Source organism: Pongo abelii, chromosome Y, assembly GCF_028885655.2.
Source record: "Pongo abelii isolate AG06213 chromosome Y, NHGRI_mPonAbe1-v2.0_pri, whole genome shotgun sequence".
NCBI lineage: Eukaryota > Metazoa > Chordata > Mammalia > Primates > Hominidae > Pongo > Pongo abelii.
Window position 1 is genome coordinate 2465816 of NC_072009.2, and position 17809 is coordinate 2483624.

The 17809-nt window shown below is 38.6% G+C and overlaps 1 protein-coding gene across 1 annotated transcript in view; it reads left to right on the forward strand.

Annotated features, from left to right (window-relative positions):
* XG (Xg glycoprotein (Xg blood group)) overlaps nucleotides 1-17809 on the forward strand; it is a 113455-nt gene that overhangs the window by 68567 nt on the left and 27079 nt on the right. The window contains exons 6-7 of the mRNA XM_063721460.1: nucleotides 328-446; nucleotides 3798-5969. The gene's annotated coding sequence lies outside the window, so the exon portion shown is untranslated. The remainder of the gene's footprint in view (nucleotides 1-327; nucleotides 447-3797; nucleotides 5970-17809) is intronic.

Here is a 17809-nt window from a genome sequence, read left to right on the forward strand (position 1 = left end):
GAAACCCCATCTCTAATAAAAATACAAAATCAGCCGGGTGTGGTGGTGCATACCTGTAATCCCAGCTACTTGGGAGGCTGAGGCAGAAGAATTGCTTGAACCTAGGAGGCGGAGGTTGCAGTGAGCTGAGATTGTGCCATTGCACTCCAGCCTAGGCAACAACAGCAAAACTCTGTCTCAAAAAATAAATAAATAAATAAATAAAAAGAAAGAATAGTATGTGTCCTGAGTGATGGGTGTGACAAGAATGCCCCAATTGATATAACTGACTTTCACAGACTTCTAGCTGTGCAAAAGCTTTTTATTTTTATTTACTTTTTGAGACAGAGTTTTGCTCCTGTTGCCCAGGCTGGAGTGCAATGGCGCAATGTTGGCTCACCGCAATGTCTGCCTCCTGGATTCAAGTGATTCTCCTGCCTCAGCCTCTCAAGTAGCTGGGATTACAGGTATGTGCCACCACACCCAGCTAATTTAGTATTTTTAGTAGAGAGGGGGTTTCTCCATGTTGGTCAGGCTGGTTGTAAACTTCTGACCTCAGATGATCCGCCCACCTCTGCCTCCCAAAGTGCTGGGATTGCAGGAGTGAGTCACTGTGCCTGGCCTGCAAAAGCTTTTTAACTACGTGTGATGCCACTTTTCTATTTTTGCTTCAGTTGCCTTTGATTCCTGGTATTACTCAAGAAATATTTCCCTAGACCAATGCCCTAGAGAGGCTTCCCAAGGTTTTCTTCTAGTAGTTTCATTGCTTGAGATCTTAAAGTCTTCAATACATTTTGATTTGATTTTTGTTTATGGTGAGAAACAGGAGCCTAGTTTAATTTTTATGCATATGAATATCCAGTTTTCCCTGCACTTTTATCAAAGAGACTTTCCTTTCCCCAATGTATGTTCTTAACATCTTTGTCAAAAATGAGTTCACTGTAGACGTATGGATTTATTTCTGGTTCTCTATTCTGTTCCATTGGTCTATGTGTCTGTTTTTATGCCAGTACCACGTTGTTTGATTACTATAGCTCTGCTGAATAACTGCAAGTCAAGTTATGTGATTCCTCTAGTTTTGTTCTTTTGGCTCAGAGTGGCTTTGGCTATTCTGGGTCTTTTGTGGTTTCATACAAATTTAAGAAATATTTTTGTTCTATTGTTGTGAAGAGTGTCATTAGTATTTTGATAGGGATTTCACTGAATCTGTGGATTGCTTTGGGTAGTGTGGATATTTTAACCAAATGGATTCTTTTAATCCATGAACATGGAATGCCTTTCCATTTGTGTGTGTGTGTGCCCATGTGTATGTGTTTGTCTGTCTGTGTGTGTTCTTTAATTTCCTGCATCAGTGTTTCATAATTCTCATTGTAGAAGTGTTTTACTTCTCTGAGTAAGTTTATTCCTAGGTATTTTATTTTATTTTTTATTTTTTTGAGATGGAGTCTCACTCTGTCACCCAGGCTGGAGTGCAGTGGCACAATCTCAGCTCGGTACAACCTCCACCTCCTGGGTTCAAGTGGTTCTCCTGACTCAGCCTCCTGAGTAGCTGGGAATATAGGTGCCTGCCACCATGCCTAGCTAATTTTTGTATGTTTAGTAGAGATGGGGTTTCACCATGTTGGCCAGGCTGGTCTCGAACTCCCAATCTCAGGTGATCCACCCACTTCAGCCTCCCAAAGTGCTGGGATTACAGGTGTGAGCCACTGTGCCCCACCAACATTTTTAGTCTTAAAATTAAAATTTTAAAGTAAAATACTGGTTACCAGAGGCTTATTGGTGGGGAGGACTGGAGAAATGCCGATCAAAGAGCACATAATTTTTAAGTTAAGCAGGAGGAATAAGTTTAAGAGATCTATTGTACAACATGGTGACTACAGTTAATAACCAATTTCATGCTTGAAAATTGTGAAGAGAAAACCTAACTCAACAACACATTTAAAAGATTGTTCATCATGTCCAAGTGTAATTTATCTAAGGGATGCAAGGATGGTTCAATGTATGCAAATCAATCAATGTGATACATCTTACCAACAAGGTGAAAAACAACCCTCTCCAAATTATACAATCTTTTCAATTGATGCTGAAAAGTATTTGATAAAATATGCCATCTCTTTATGACAAAAACCATCAAAAAACTTGGTATGGAAGGAACATAGCTCAACACAATAAAAGCCATATATTACAGACCCACAACTAGTATCATACTGGATAGGGAAAAACTGAAAGTCTTTTCTCTAAGATCTGAAACAAGATGGAGGAAAGACAAGACAAACATGTCCACTTTCATCACTGTTATTGAACATCATACTGGAGGTCCTAACTAGCACAATCAGACAAGAGAAATAATGAAGGCTATCCAAATTGAAAAGAAAGGAGTCAAATTTTTTTCTTTGCAGATGATGTAATCTTATAGTTGGAAAAAACTAACACCTATATCAAAAGACTATTACAACTGATAAGCAAATTTAATAAAGCTGCAGGGTACGAAATCAACAAACAATAATCAGTAGCATTTCTACATTCCAACAGCAAAAAATCTGAGAAAACAAAAACCAAGAAAGTAATTTTCACACCAAATTTCACTTGCATCTGTGTGAAGAGACCACCAAACAAGCTTTGTGTGAGCAACAAGGCTGTTTATTTCACCTGGGTGCAGGCGGGCTGAGTCCAAAAAGAGAGTCAGCAAAGGGAGATAGGGATGAGGCTGTTTTATAGGATTTGGGTAGGTAGTGGAAAATTACAGTCAAAGGGGGTTGTTCTCTGGTGGGCAGGGGCAGAGGACACAAGGTGCCCAGTGGGGGAGCTTCTGAGCCAGAAGAAGGAATTTCACAAGGTAATGTCATCAGTTAAGGCAGTAACAGGACCATTTTCACTTCTTCTGTGATTCTTCAGTTACTTCAGGCCATCTGGGTGTATACGTGCAGGTCACAGGGGATAAGATGGCTTAACCTGGGCTCAGAGGCCTAACAGTAATTCCATTTATGACAGCCACAAATAAAATAAAATACCTAGGACCTGGTGTGGTGGCTTATGCCTGTAATCCCAGCACTTTGGGAGGCTAAACTGGGGGATCACTTGAGGTCAGGAGTTTGAGACCGGCCTAGCCAACATGGTAAAACGCCATCTCTACTAAAAACACAAAAATTAACCAGGTGTGTTGGCACATGCCTGTAGTCCCAGCTACTCAGGAGGCTGAGGTGGAAGGATTGCTTGAACCCAGGAGGCAAAGGTTACAGTGAGCCCAGATCATGCCATTGCACTCCAGCCTGAGTGACAAAGCAAGACTCCATCTAAAAAAAAAAAAAAAAAAAAAAACACTGAAAATATTAATGCAAAAAAACTGTATGCAAGCATGAGGTATATTGTGACATTTTTGCTGTATGTATATATGTTGAATGTATAAATCAGGCTAATTAGGTAAGCACATTTAAAGTCTATTATTTTTAGCAATTTTGAAATATGCGTTACTCACTGTAGTCATCATATTATACAATCGATCTGTAAAACTCATCTCCACTGACTTACCAAAACTTTGGCCAACTCTTTCTCATTCTTCTTTCCACCCATCTCTCCCAGCCCCTGGTAACTACACCTTTACTCTCCACTTCTATAAGTTCAAACTTTTCAGATTCTACCCATAAGTGATATCATGTGGTATTTCTATTTCTGTGCCTCGCTTATTTCACTTAACATAACCTCCCTTTGGGTTCATATACAATGTCACAAATGGAAAGATTTCTTTCTATTTCAAGGTTAAATAGTATTACACTGTTCATTTATACCGTATTTTCTTCATTTCTTCATGTGCTGATGAGCACTTAGGTTGATTCTGCATCTTGGATATTGTGAATAATGCTGCAATGAACATGAGACTGCAGATCTTCAACATGTCAATTTCATTATCCTTTGGAGATATATCTAGGAAGGAGGTAGCTGGATTATATTGTGGTTCTATTTTTAATTCATTGAGATATGTCTATACAGCTTTCCAAAGTGGCTATACTAATTTATATTCCCACCAAGAGTGTACAAGGGTTTTCTTTCCTCCACATCGTCACCAACATGTTGGTGATATCTCAGTGTAGTTTTAACTTGTGTTTCCCTGATTATCAGGATTAGTGATTTAAAGCATATTTTCAGATATGCTGGCTTTTTTTTTTTTTTTTGAGACAGGGTCTTGCTCTGTCACCCAGGCTGGAGTGCAGTGTCACGATCTCAACTCACTGCAACTTCTGCCTCCTGGGTCAAGCAATCCTTCCACCTCAGCCTCCTGAGTAGTTGGAACTACAGGCATGTGCCACCACACCTGACTAATTGTTGTATTTTTTTTTCTGTAGAGATGATGTTTCATCATGTTTGCTATGCTTGTCTTGAACTCTGGACCTCAAGTGGTCCATCCGTCTCAGCCTCCTATAGTGCTTGGATTACAGCAATGAGCCACTGCCCCAGCCCTGAATTTCTGAAATAATGTTAAAGGTTTTGACTGGATCATCCTTATTATCCAGCAATTTTATGTCAAATCTTGTGAGATGGGTTGAAAACTAGGCCCTGCAAAGATGTTAATTTTCTACTCTTTGTCACTGCAATAATTTTTTTTATTGCCAGTGGGTCTTTGCAGATGTGATGAACAACCTTGAGATGAGAGATCATCCTGGAATATTCAGGTGGACCGTAGATGCCACAGTAACTTTCCTTATAAAGAAGAGACATGGGAACTCACATAAGACAAACACATAGAGAACCTGATGTGAAGATATAACCCAAGGCTGGAGTATGCAGCCACAGCCAAGGAATGGCAGCAAGCACAAAATGCTAAAGAGAAATGGAATGGATTCTCTCCTAGAGCCTCTGAAAGGAGCATAGTCCTGCCAACACCTTTATTTCCACCCTGGGATACTGATGTGTTAATTTTTTATCATGTGGAACTGTGAGAAAATACATTTTATGTTGTCTGCCACCAAGTTTGTGGTAACTTATTACAGCAAACACAAGAATGTATACACCCTCCTAAGTATTTTCCTGTGTGTAACTCCTTGTTTTTTTTCACAGAAGCACCAGGCACTGATGATCCATACATAAATGAATAGGTCCTGCATGTTTCCCCACTCCTTTATAGAAGAGTCCAACACCTAGATTCTAAACATATGGAATAGTGCCACGGTGATCCAAGTACTAAAGGATGAGAGGAGAGTTTTTGTTTTTTGTTTTTTGTTTTGTTTTGTTTTTGTTTTTGTTTTTGTCTTGAGACCAGGTCTTGATCTGTTGCCCAGGCTGGAGTACAGTGGTGTGATCTCGGCTCACTGCAACATCTGCCTCCCAGGTTCAATCAATTCTCCAGCCTCAGCCTCCCAAGTAGCTGGGATTATAGGCATGCACCACCAGGCCTGGCTACTTTTTGTATTTTTAGTAGAGACGGGGTTTCACCATCTTGGCCAGTCTGGTCTCAAACTCCTGACTTCAGATGATCTGCCTGCCTTGGCCTCCCAAAGTGCTGGGATTACAGGTGTTAGCCACTGTGCCTGGTCAAGTTTTTGCTTTTAAGTCAACCTCAGGGAGTTTGGGAAACGCCACTAAAAGATAATCACTACTATTTGAGCAGAGGAGGAAGCCATATTATATTCCAGGAGTGATAACAATCAGATGGTTATGGTTCCCTGTGATTGAGAATCACTTTATGTCTCAATATAAATTTGGAAGACCCAGATTATGTAATTTCTTCAAGCTTCACATTTTGTAAATAAAATATCAATGAACATTTCACACTGTATTTATTGATGGAACTTAAGCAAGGAAACAAATTATCAGAAGTAAGTTCTTCTGTTATTTTAATTGGCTCTTAGACAAACAAAATCCCCATCTGTGCTTGTTATAACAAGTCCTACAATATACAGTTGCATTTTAGAAAGTAATAAATTTAATCTTATCTCTTTCAGTTCAAAACCTTTAAGAGTAACCAAGTTTGTATTCTACCACTTTGTGTTAACAAGGTGAATAGGCAAAATTTACTTATGGTTTTGTCACATGTTGTTAATATCAGAGGTCAGTGTTATGCATAGCACTCTACTGCTTCTTTTGCTTATGGATTTATTAGGCACACCAGTAAAAGTTTACAGTCATAATCATGTAAAAACTAAGATTTATATATGGTCTGTTTTTTAAAAGGTTTTTATTGTTATTTCTTTTTCTAGCTGTTTACTTTCCTGTATAATTTTGTATTTGTAATTTTTTTTGATATGGAGTGTTGCTCTGTTGCCCAGGCTAGAGTGCAGTGGCACAGGCTCAGCAATCTTAAAAGATTGCTGAATAAGTGGTTATGACTATTTCACCTCTTTTAAAGGAGTATTTTTACATTTCAGAAGGTAGATGTGGAGGAGGGGGGAGGGATAGCATTAGGAGAAATACCTAATGCTAAATGATGAGTTAATGGGTGCAGCACACCAGCATGGCACATGTATACGTATGTAACTAACCTGCACATTGTGCACATGTACCCTAAAACTTAAAGTATAATAATAATAAAAAAAAGAAGGTAGATGGAGCTTAAGACTGTGGTGACATTCCAGGAGTTTTAAGCCTCAGATGCCCCTTTTCTCCATGGAGACAGTCCCCCAAAAGAAACTATTTAGTTTGGAGAGTATAAAGCTTTCTCTCCTTCTCAAAGGAGATTAAATGGACAGAGTGTATGTGTACATAAGTCAGTTTCAAAATTTCTGGTTTCCTCATCTACAGCACAGACCATGGTTTGTGTAGAGTGATATGGAACTAGCTTTCATCACTTCTCCTCAGAAAAGGAGAGAATTGGGGTAAACGGGATCTGGAACAGTTACTGCAGCAAGTTGGTGATAGTTAATACATTCTCTTCTCCAGGAACCTGGGGTCTGCTTTCAGGATAATATGAATAATGTAGATATTAAAAATGTATCACCCATATTCTGATATGTTTCAGTATACTGAAAGAATATGTGTGTATGAACCTCAGAGCTTGGTAATGTATGTGTACATGACACTAAACCCACCAAAAACACAGGGAAAGGAAACGCACACACACACACACACACACACACACACACACACACACACGTAATGCTGTCTAGCCGTGAATACAGTTTACATAAATATGTAAAAACAGATTTCATATGTCTGTTTTTTAAAAGATATTTTACTGCTATTTCTTTTTCCAACTGTTAACTTTCCCTGTAATTTTGTATTTGTAATTGTTTTTGAGATGGAGTCTTGCTCTGTTGCCCAGGCTGGAGTGCAGTGACACAATCTCAGCTCACTGCAACCTCCACCTCCCAAGTTCAAGCGATTCTCCTGACTCAGCCACCTGAGTAGCTGGGATTATAGGCACATGCCATCATGCCTGGCTGATTTTTATACTTCTAGTAGAGATGGTGTTTCGCCACGTTGGCCAGGCTGGTTTCGAACTTCTAGTCTCATGTGATCTGCCATTGCCTCCCAAAGTGCTGGGATTACAGGAATGAGCCACTTCACCTGGCTTTGAAATTCTTGTATTTTCCCAAATAGACCCTTTGCTTGAAAAGTCATCTGTATTTTATTTATGTTTTTTATTTTTTTATTTTATTTTAAAAACAGGATGTTCCTCTGTCACCCAGGCTGGAGTGCAATGGCAGGTCCATAGCTCACTGCAACTTCAAACTCCTGAGCTCAAGCAATCCTCTTGCCTTAGTCTTTCAAAGCACTGGGATTATAGGTGTGAGCCATCATGCCGACCTATCGCTTTACATTTTCATTTCATGTTAATTTTATGCTATCAAATAACATAAAATGGCTCCACAGATGAAACCACTTTTGATCTTTCACTCTTTGTGGCTAAGACAATGCATAGGTTTTCCACGGCAGCCTTGTCAATTAGGACTACCTCCTTTATGATCCTGGTTCTTGCTGTCATCTTTCAGACTGATAAGTTGCAAATGGAACAACAGCAACAATGGCAGCAGCAGCAGACACTTCTCCAGCCTTACAGTGCTATAAGGAGGAATGTGTTCTGTCAGGGGCTCTACATTTAGTTTCTGGAAAGACCTAGACTGTGACTGCTATTTTTGGATTGCCATAGTGAGACAACGGCCTTAGTGCCACTCTGACTTACCATCATTTTGGGTTTCCCATCTCAGCACATCATTCATAGGTTATGTTGCAGATTTCTTTTTCTTTTTTTTTTTTTTTTGTTGAAACGAAGTCTTGCTCTTGTCGCCCAGGCAGGAGTGTAGTGGCGTGATTTCGGTTCATTGAAACATCTACCTCCCGAGTTCAAGCGATTCTCCTGCCTTAGTCTCCTGAGTAGCTGGGATTACATGTGCGTGCCACACGCCTGGCTAATTTTTTTGTATTTGTAGTAGAGACGGGGTTTCACAATGTTGGTCATGCTGGTCTCGAACTCCTGACCTCATGATCCACCCGCCATGGACTCCCAAAGTGCTGGGATTACAGGTGTGAGCCACCGCGCCCGGCCTGGTTGCAGATTTCTTTCAGCTCTTGTCATTGCAGTTGAAGAGAGACCATACGACATTCTAGAGATGGCTGCAGGCAAGCATCTAAAACCTTTGAGAGAACAACAGCACATCAGGGAGAGTATTATCATGACTATTGGGAGGATAATACCAAGAAGTTGGAGTATGCTCTTTACCTAAGGTCCCCACAAACCAGAATGCTTAAGATTAAATAGATCAAAGGATAAGCTAGATAAAGAGCCTACATACTTAACTAAGCAGTCTCTTCATTAATCTTCTACCAGTGAATTTCTCCAATAGGCCATGAGTACCAGCAGCTGGAGAGACACTTCTGTGTTCAGCCAATTCCGTGTGAACTCCACAAGAGAATTTAAAATTTGTTGCATCCTTTACAGTGGAATTTGCTATAGAGCCTATAATGAGCATACATTTGTAATCATTGCTTCTTCTATTTTAAACCACGGAAGAAAAACCTAACAAATGATGCCCTTCTAGAAGAGTGAAGGCCTCCTGGTAATGTTCTCTTTAACCCATGATGTGGGTTAAGAGGAATGAACCAATATTTTGTTTCTGACTGATTATGAGGCAATGTATGTACCATTAAAGTTTCTTACTGACATTGGGCCTTTATCTTGTATCCACCAAAGTATAAAGTTATCCATGTGTAAGGCTGGTTGTAAACACATTCACAAATAAAAGTACACCCCATAAGTGCACATAAGAGACCTCCTTTCCATTTCTATTGTTCATAGAGGCATAAGCAAGATAAAATATTCAAAGATAAGTTTTATGATAGTAGAAGTCTTAATCTGTGAACTTTAGAAAAGTTGCTTACATCAAAGACACCATACTCTTCTGGGGAGAAACCTCCCTGGTTAGTTTTACCTTAAGGGTTCCAATGGATGTACAGTTCCAAGAGTGTGGAGGGACCTTTCTCAGCTGTGAGATGATAAACCTAAAGTTCAAGGTCCTGAAGTTTTGCTGTAGTGTGGATGGCAAGGTCAGTTTTTCTTTGATGTTCTCAGAAGATCCAAACCATAAAAAGCTTTCACAGCAAGGCTGCTGTGGCCAGATTGCCTCTCTAGATTTCTTCTCTCTGGGCACGGCATCTCTAAAGAAAAGGCAGCAACCTCAGTCAGGGGCTTATAGACCAAACCCCCATCACCCTGGGACAGAATACCTGGGGGAAGGGGCAGCTGTGGGCAGCTTCTACAGACTTAAATGTCCCTGCCTGTCGGCTCTGAAGAGAGCAGCGGATCTCCCAGCACAGCATTTGAGCTCTGCTAAGGGTCAGACTACCGCCTCAAGTGGGTCCCTGATCCCTGTGTATCCTGACTAGCAGACTTCTCCCAGTAGGGGCTGACAGACACCTCATACAGGAGAGCTCTGATTGGCATCTCTGTATGATGGTGGGTATCCCCCTAGAATGAAGCTTCCAGAGGAAAGAACAGGCAGCAATCACTGCTGTTCTGCAGCCTCTGCTGGTGACACCCAGGCACACAGGGTCTGGAATGGACCTCCAGTAAACTCCAGCAGACCTGCAGCAGAGGGGCTGACTGTTAGAAGGAAAACTAACCAACAGAAAGGAATAGCACATCCATTCAGAGACCCCATCAGAAGGTCACCAACATCAAAGACCAAAGGTAGATAAATCCATAAAGATGGGGAGAAACCAGCGCAAAAATGCTGAAAATTCCAAAAAGCAGAATGCCTCTTCTCCTGCAAAGGATCACAACTCCTCGTCCCCAAGGGAAGAAAAATGGGTGGAGAATGAGTCTGACGAATTGACAGAAGTAGGTTTCAGAAGGTGGGTAATAACAAACTCCTCCGAACTAAAGGAGCATGTTCTGACCCAATGCAAGGAAACTAAAAACCTTGAAAAAAGGTTAGAGGAACTGCTAGCTAGAATAACCAGTTTAGAGAAGAACATAAATGACTGGATGGAGCTGAAAAACACAGCACAAGAACTTTGTGAAGCATACACAAGTATCACTAGCTGAATCAATCAAGAGGAAGAAAGGATGTCAGACATTGAAGATCAACTTAATGAAATAAAGATAAAAGACAAGATTATAGAAAAAAGAATAAAAAGGAATGAATAAAGCCTCCAAGAAATATGGGACTATGTGAAAAGGCCAAATCTACATTTGATTGGTGTACCTGAAAGTGATGGGGGAGAATGGAACCAAGTTGGAAAACACTCTTCAGAATATTATCCAGAAGAACTTCCCCAACCTAGCAAGGCAGGCCAACATTCAAATTCAGGAAATACAGGGAACACCACAAAGATATTCCCTGAGAAGAACAACCCCAAGACATGTAATTGTCAGATTAACCAAGGTTGAAATGAAAGAAAACATGTTAAGGGCGGCCAGAGAGAAAGGTCAGGTTACCCACAAAGGGAAGCCCATCAGACTAACAGCAGATCTCTCTGCAGAAATCCTACAAGCCAGAAGAGAGTGGGAGCCAATATTCAACATTCTTTAAAAAAAAAAGAATTTTCAACCCAGAATTTCATATCCAGCCAAAGTAAGCTTCAAAAGTGTAGGAGAAATAAAATCCTTTACAGACAAGCAAATGCTGATTTTTGTCACCATTAGAACTGCCTTACAGAGCTCCTAAAGGAAGCACTAAACATGGAAAGGAACAACCAGTACCAGCCCCTGCAAAAACATGCCAGTTGTAAAGACCATCAACAATATGAAGAAACCGCATCAACTAATGGACAAAATAACCAGCAAGCATTATAATGCCAGGATCAAATTTACACATAACAATATTAGCCTTAAACGTAAATGGGCTAAATGTCTCAATTAAAAGACAGACTGGCAAATTGGATAAAGACTCAAGACCCATCCGATGTGCTGTATTCATAAGACACATCTCATATGCAGACACATATAGGCTCAAAATAAAGGGATGGAGGAATATATACCAAGAAAATGGAAAGCAAAAAAAGCATGGTTTGCAATCCTAGTCTCTGATAAAACAGACTTTAAACCAACAAAGATCAAAAGAGAAAAAGAAGGGCATTACATAATGGGAAAGGGATCAATGCACTCTAGTCACTTCCACTCAACATTGTGCTAGAGGTTCTAGTTAGGGGAACTGGGAAAGAAAAAGAAATAAAAGTCATATATATTGGAAAGAAAGAAATAGACTTATCTCTATTTGCAGATGACATAATCTACATAAGAAGTCCTAAAGAATCCCTTTAAAAAACCCATAACTACTAACAAACTAATTAAGCAAGTTTATGTTATGCAAGACAAATGTAAAGAAATCAGTTGTATCTCTATACATTAGCAATGAACATCCAAAAAGTGTCATTAAGAAAACAATGCTATTTGCAATAGAATAAAAAAGAATAAAATACTTTTGAAAATTTTAACAAAAGAAATGAGAAATTATACACTGAAAACTCTAAATAATTGTTAAAATAAGTTGAAAAATATCTAGATAAGTGAAAGACATCCCATGTTCATGGATAATATTATTATCTTAAAATTAAAGACTTAATATTAAGTCTTTAAGATGCCAATGCCCCACAAATTATTATGCGGATTCAACACAATCTCTATCAAAATCCTTGCTGCCTTTTTTTTGGCAGAAATAGACAAGCTGAACTTCAAATTCAAAAATGCAAGGGACTCAGAATGGCCTAAACAATTTTGAAAAAGAACAAAGTTGGAGGGCTCACACTTCCCAGTTTCAAAACTTAGTACAGAGTCATTAAGACAGTGCAATACTGGCTCACATGCATATGTACATGCATGCAATACTGGCTCACAGCAGATGAATATTGATAAAATAAAATTGTGAAGCCAGAAAAAAAAAAAAAAACTTCCTTTACCTGGTGAAAATACCCTGTAGCATAATAATTTACTGTTATAACATCAACCCTCTTGCATGCTAAAGCTTTTATACAACCAGAAAACATGCACTGAAAATTACAATTGGAATCCCTTAAAAATGTTTAAATGGCCCACCAGCTGACCAAGTGTACCTAAAATTTTGTTTTCCCAGGAATATGGGACCAAACATTGGATATAAGCTATTTTAGTAATTTGTTAAGTTACCACACAAATGTATTCAATTTGGATTATTTTATCTTTTCCATGATGAGTCATGGAACGCAGAATTTTTAATAATAAAGGCTTTAAAGACTCGGGAAGGACAAGGTGGCCATCCTGCTGGTTCTCCATGAGTCCATGCCTAATTAATACCTAATTAATACCTAATTAATACCATGCCTCTTGAATACCAGTTGATTTTCCAAATTAGGTGCATAGCATTGATAACTAATTATCATTAGCACTGATAACTAATGGGTTATCATAGGTAATACGACTGAGACTGTGGAGTTTATTCAAATTGTATATTTAAACAATTTCAGTATCAGCTGGTTTAACATGAAAATCTGACAAGGTAGTTTCTTGGTATTTAATTTTTTGTTCTTGGGTTAGTAGGTTTATATAAGAAAATCTGGTTATTCTGTGATTTAAAATAACTTAACATAAGGCTGGGTGCAGTGGCTCATGCCTGTAATCCCAGCACTTTGGGAGACTGAGGTGGGTGGATCACCTGAGGTCAGAAGTTTGAGACCAGCCTGGCCAACATGATGAAACCCCATCTCTACTAAAATTACAAAAATTAGCTGGGCATGGTGGCAGGCGCCTGTAATCCCAGCTATGAAGGAGGCTGAAGCAGGAGAATTGCTTGAACCCAGGAAGCGGAGGTTGCAGTGAGCCCAGGCTGTGCCACTGCACTCCAGCCTGGGCAACAGAGCGAGACTCAAAAAACAAAAAACAACACAAAACAAAAAAACCCGAATAACCATAATTATAATGGAGAGCATAAATTTTAGACATTCAAATTTTAGAAATCCCATACAATTTTGGAACATATATTAGTGTTATTTACCAAAATATAAAATAAAGATTGAACATCATTTTGACAATCCCAAGTACCTAAGCATGTCAAATAATCCTGTTAATCTCTTTTCTGGATGTTTTCAGGGGCCCTCTCTCTGATCCATCCAAAAAGCCAGGCATTAGGAAAGACAATTTTGAAACTGCAGTTTGATTTTGGAATTCTAGATTACCATAAATTATTTTGCCAAAATGATGACTCAGAAATTTTAAAGAAGCAAAAACTTTTTATTACCTTGTATTTAAAAAAATTATACTGTTCTTACACACCTTGCATGTAAAACTATTTCTAGTAGTCTTAATTGCATGTTACAATGTTGATTCTTACCAATTTAATTTTAACATAAAACCTGTTATGTTAATTATGTGCTAGGTGTTGATAAGATCTGATTGTTTCCAGCATAGCTAGGGGTGTGGCCAACTCCACATATCCCCAGGACTTACCTAGCTGGAAAGCAGGCAAGTTAAACAATTCTCGAAAGACAAAGAAGCAGCTTATAACCTTAAAGCATTTAGCAAACCTAATATTTGGACATAATTTAGGCCATATGTTTACATTTTGAAGACATTTGTATTTTACCAATAATCTTTAAAACTGTTTATAAGATTACTAAAGTTATGTGAACTAAAAGCCATTACACTTTTTACTTACTTAAAACAAAATATTTGATTTAAGCTCATTATTAAACCAATTAATTAAAGCTCTTTGTAGTAATTAAAACATTACAGTGGAGATAAACAGTGACTTTGGTTTGCACAGAGAGAAAGAGGCCAGAACTGTCAAACTGACTGGTAAGAAATTCTTAACTTCAAATTCTATTTACAAAAGTACATTCAACATGCTTAAAGTATCAAGAAGCCTAAAACTCAAAAAATTAGTTTAAGGTTAAAAGGCTAGTGTGCTCCATTAACTCCTGTAAGCCTGACCAAGATAGCTTAGGAATTCCAGATAAATGGTACAAAGGGTGACTTGATAGAAATGCGTAGGAAACAAAAATAACTATTCACAGAAGCAAATAAGAGCCTTCCACTAGAACCTAAAAGAAAATCATGGTTTTATATATACATATGCATGCATAAGCAAAATCCAAAGGAAATAGCAAACAAATGAAAACTAGAAGCAAAAACAAACAGAAAATCAACCTGAAGTTTTTTGTATTTAATCTTCCCTGGAGGCTACAGTGTCACCCAAAGCTCCCTCAAAAAACTACGCATAATATTTTATTCCTGATACATAATTCAATGTCCTTAAGTTTATTAATATCATCATCTATCCTGTGCAATTCAGAAATTCACTTTAGACACATTTTTAAGAGTTTAAAAAAAGAGGAAAGAAACACGAAATGCAGTTTAACAGTCAAAGACAGGTTTTGTTTTGTTTTGTTTTGTTTTATTTTAGACAAAACCTGAGAGGGGCTTCTGGCTGATTTCGGTCAGGAGCACTTTCTCTTACAGACTATATGAATATATATTGGTTTTAGGCTGAGGGAGTTTATTACAAGTTTGGAATGTTTCTGTATGGGGGAGAAGTTTATGGCAGGTTTGGAATATCTCTGGGAGGAGGGGAGGTTATCTTGGGGCTGACAGCTTTCCAGCAGTAGGGTGTTATCTCTGGCCTAGCATGTCTCTGGATGGGGAGGAGTTTGTAATGTTTCTTGTTGGAGATGTTATTTGTGGTTTAGGGTCATGCTGACCTTTGCCATTAGACTGCTGTCCTTTGGATTTAGGCTGTTTTTTGATTAATTTGAATTTTAAAATGAGGTACTTGTTCATGATGGCGATACTCCTGTTCTGTCAACATGACCAGTAAGGACTCCAGTAGTGGCACTATCCACATAAAATAGTAAACATAGTGTGAAGCAATGCAAGCATGTATGTTGAAACTTGGCTCCACACTAAATCCAGCTTCAGGCTTAACTGTATGTAAAAAAAAAAACTGTCAAACTGCCAATGCATTTTTTACAATACTTCTTACTTTACTTTAATCAAGATTAAGAGCTTTAACTATGAAAATGTTAATTAGCCAAATGTGTCCAATTCTTTATCAGGTTTTAAAGAATATTTTATAATATATTTTTTCCACATTTTTCTCACCTACTGAATGGTTCATTATCACATTGTTTCAAGAATAATCTTTTCAAATCTGTAATTTGAACTACCTTTTGGATAACTACTGAATTAGACAATTTTTTTTTTCTTGTCTCTTTGGAGTCTGGGGAGTTACTAATAACATAATCCTAATAACATAACCTTTTCCGGCACATTTTGTATACAGAATTACATGTTAACTAGAATTCTTATCCTAACACTTAATGAAACCCTAAAATGTAAGAAATTCTTAACTATCAGATATGGACACTTACCGATAAGAACAATTCCACAATTTTAGAACACATTTCACTACATTACAACCCTTTCTTAATTGGAAATGACCCAGATATGAAATGAGCATCAAAAATAACTTTTAAGATTTTAATTTACACAAAGAGTTTACCTAAAGCATTTATTCCATTCATTGTACTCAGTTGTTACACTTTATTATTATTATTATTATTTTTTGAGAGTCTCGCTCTGTCTCCCAGGCTGCAGTTCAGTGATGCGATCTTGGCTCACTACAACTTCTGCCTCCCAGATTCAAGTGATTCCACTGCCTCAGCCACCCAAGTAGCTGGGATTACAGGTGACTGCCACCACGCCAGGCTAATTTTTTGTATTTTTAGTAGAGATGGGATTTCACCTTATTAGCCAAGATGGTCTCGATCTCCTGACCTTGTGATCTGCCTGCCTTGGCCTCCCAAATGTTACACTTTGAACAAGAGAGACATGAGACATCAATTAACACATGTAAAATAAAATTGGTTCCATGTGGAAAGTTAGGACAACTCAAACTGGGGAGGGGGGTTGGGAACTTCCAGGTCACAGATAGGTGGGAAAGAAATGGTTGCATTTTGTTGAGTTTCTGATTAGCCTTTCTGAGGGAGGCAATCAGATATGCATTTATCTTAATGAGCAGAGGGGTGAGTTTGAATACAATAGAAGGCAGGTTGGCCCTAAGCATTCCCAGCTTGAATTTTCTCTTCAGCTTAGTGATTTTGGAGAGCCCAAAATATTTTCCTTTCATAAGTTACTCTCATTCATCAACAGAAAGCATGAAAACCAAGATCATTTTGTTTTGGCTGAGTTTATAGTGTTATAACCTTCTGTGCCAAACACTGACATGTTAAAATATCTAGCAAAGACAAACATAAAATTCAGACAAAATGTATGCTGACAATTCAGAAGGCATTTCTATTTTTATTCCACCAATAATTTTAAAGCCACCTTGTTCAGTAAAGTTATATTTGAGTCGCATGAACTTGAAAATTGCTTATACTTATTTACTTAATTTATGAGCACTCCTACTTAGGAGCCAGTTTGGTAGACACACCATATGACAATAAGTGTACATACAAATTAACACATTAGACCTGTATACACACACATAAACAAAGATCAATAGCTTGGAACATCAGCCATGAGATAGCAACATAAGCTTGCTGATTTTACTGTTTGCCCAAACAGATAATTCAGTGAAGTCTGTGAACCAAAATTTCTGGTAAAGGACTCTCCATGGCAGATTTTTAAAGGCCAAACCTCCCCAGACTCCAAAGAGTACTGGGGCCAAACAGCACTAAATGAGAGTGTCACACATTAACCAGGTCCCTTGCTTAAGACAGGAGTACAGAAGCCTGGATACATGCAATGTCATCCCACTTTCCCATTCAACCGCAAACTACAGGTTCCAAACAATAGTGGGGATGAGCAGTATTGCAACTCAGAGAAAATTCTAAGGAGGGCTTAGTACTAGACTTCAGAACCTCTGCCAAGGGCCTCTCCTTTCGAGAGGGTGAGGTCTGAAGAATTCCCCTACCTGTGCATCCCCCAATCTTAGAGTCAGATATCTCTGACCTTAGGAGTGTACCAGTGCCAGTTGCATGTTTTCCCTCCAGAGGGAGGGAGGGAGGAAGAGTTTTTATTTCTACAACCAGTTACAAGGAGAAGGCCTGGAAATTATTGCCACGCCAACTCAAAATTACAAAGTTTTCCAGAGCTTCTATAGCTTCTAAGCTCTATATCTACATGTAAGTGTGCATTCGTCTAAAGACATATGTGTTTACTTCTTTTAAGCAAGGTCTGAGTCCTGAAGACCTTCCTCTGGAGTCTCAGTAAATTTGCTTAATCTCAGTGGGTACAGGTGCTGGGATGATTACACTTGTCTCCTGCTAAATCATAAAGGTTTGAGAAGTTCCTTCAGACCCCCTAACTTTTTTTGTGGAAGCCTGAAGAGTTTCTTCAGACCCCCAATAAAACTTGTTTAGTCATGCTTTTAAGGTTCAGGAAAGGCCTGGGGAAAACTCTTGGTGGACTTTTGTTGCATTCCAGGCT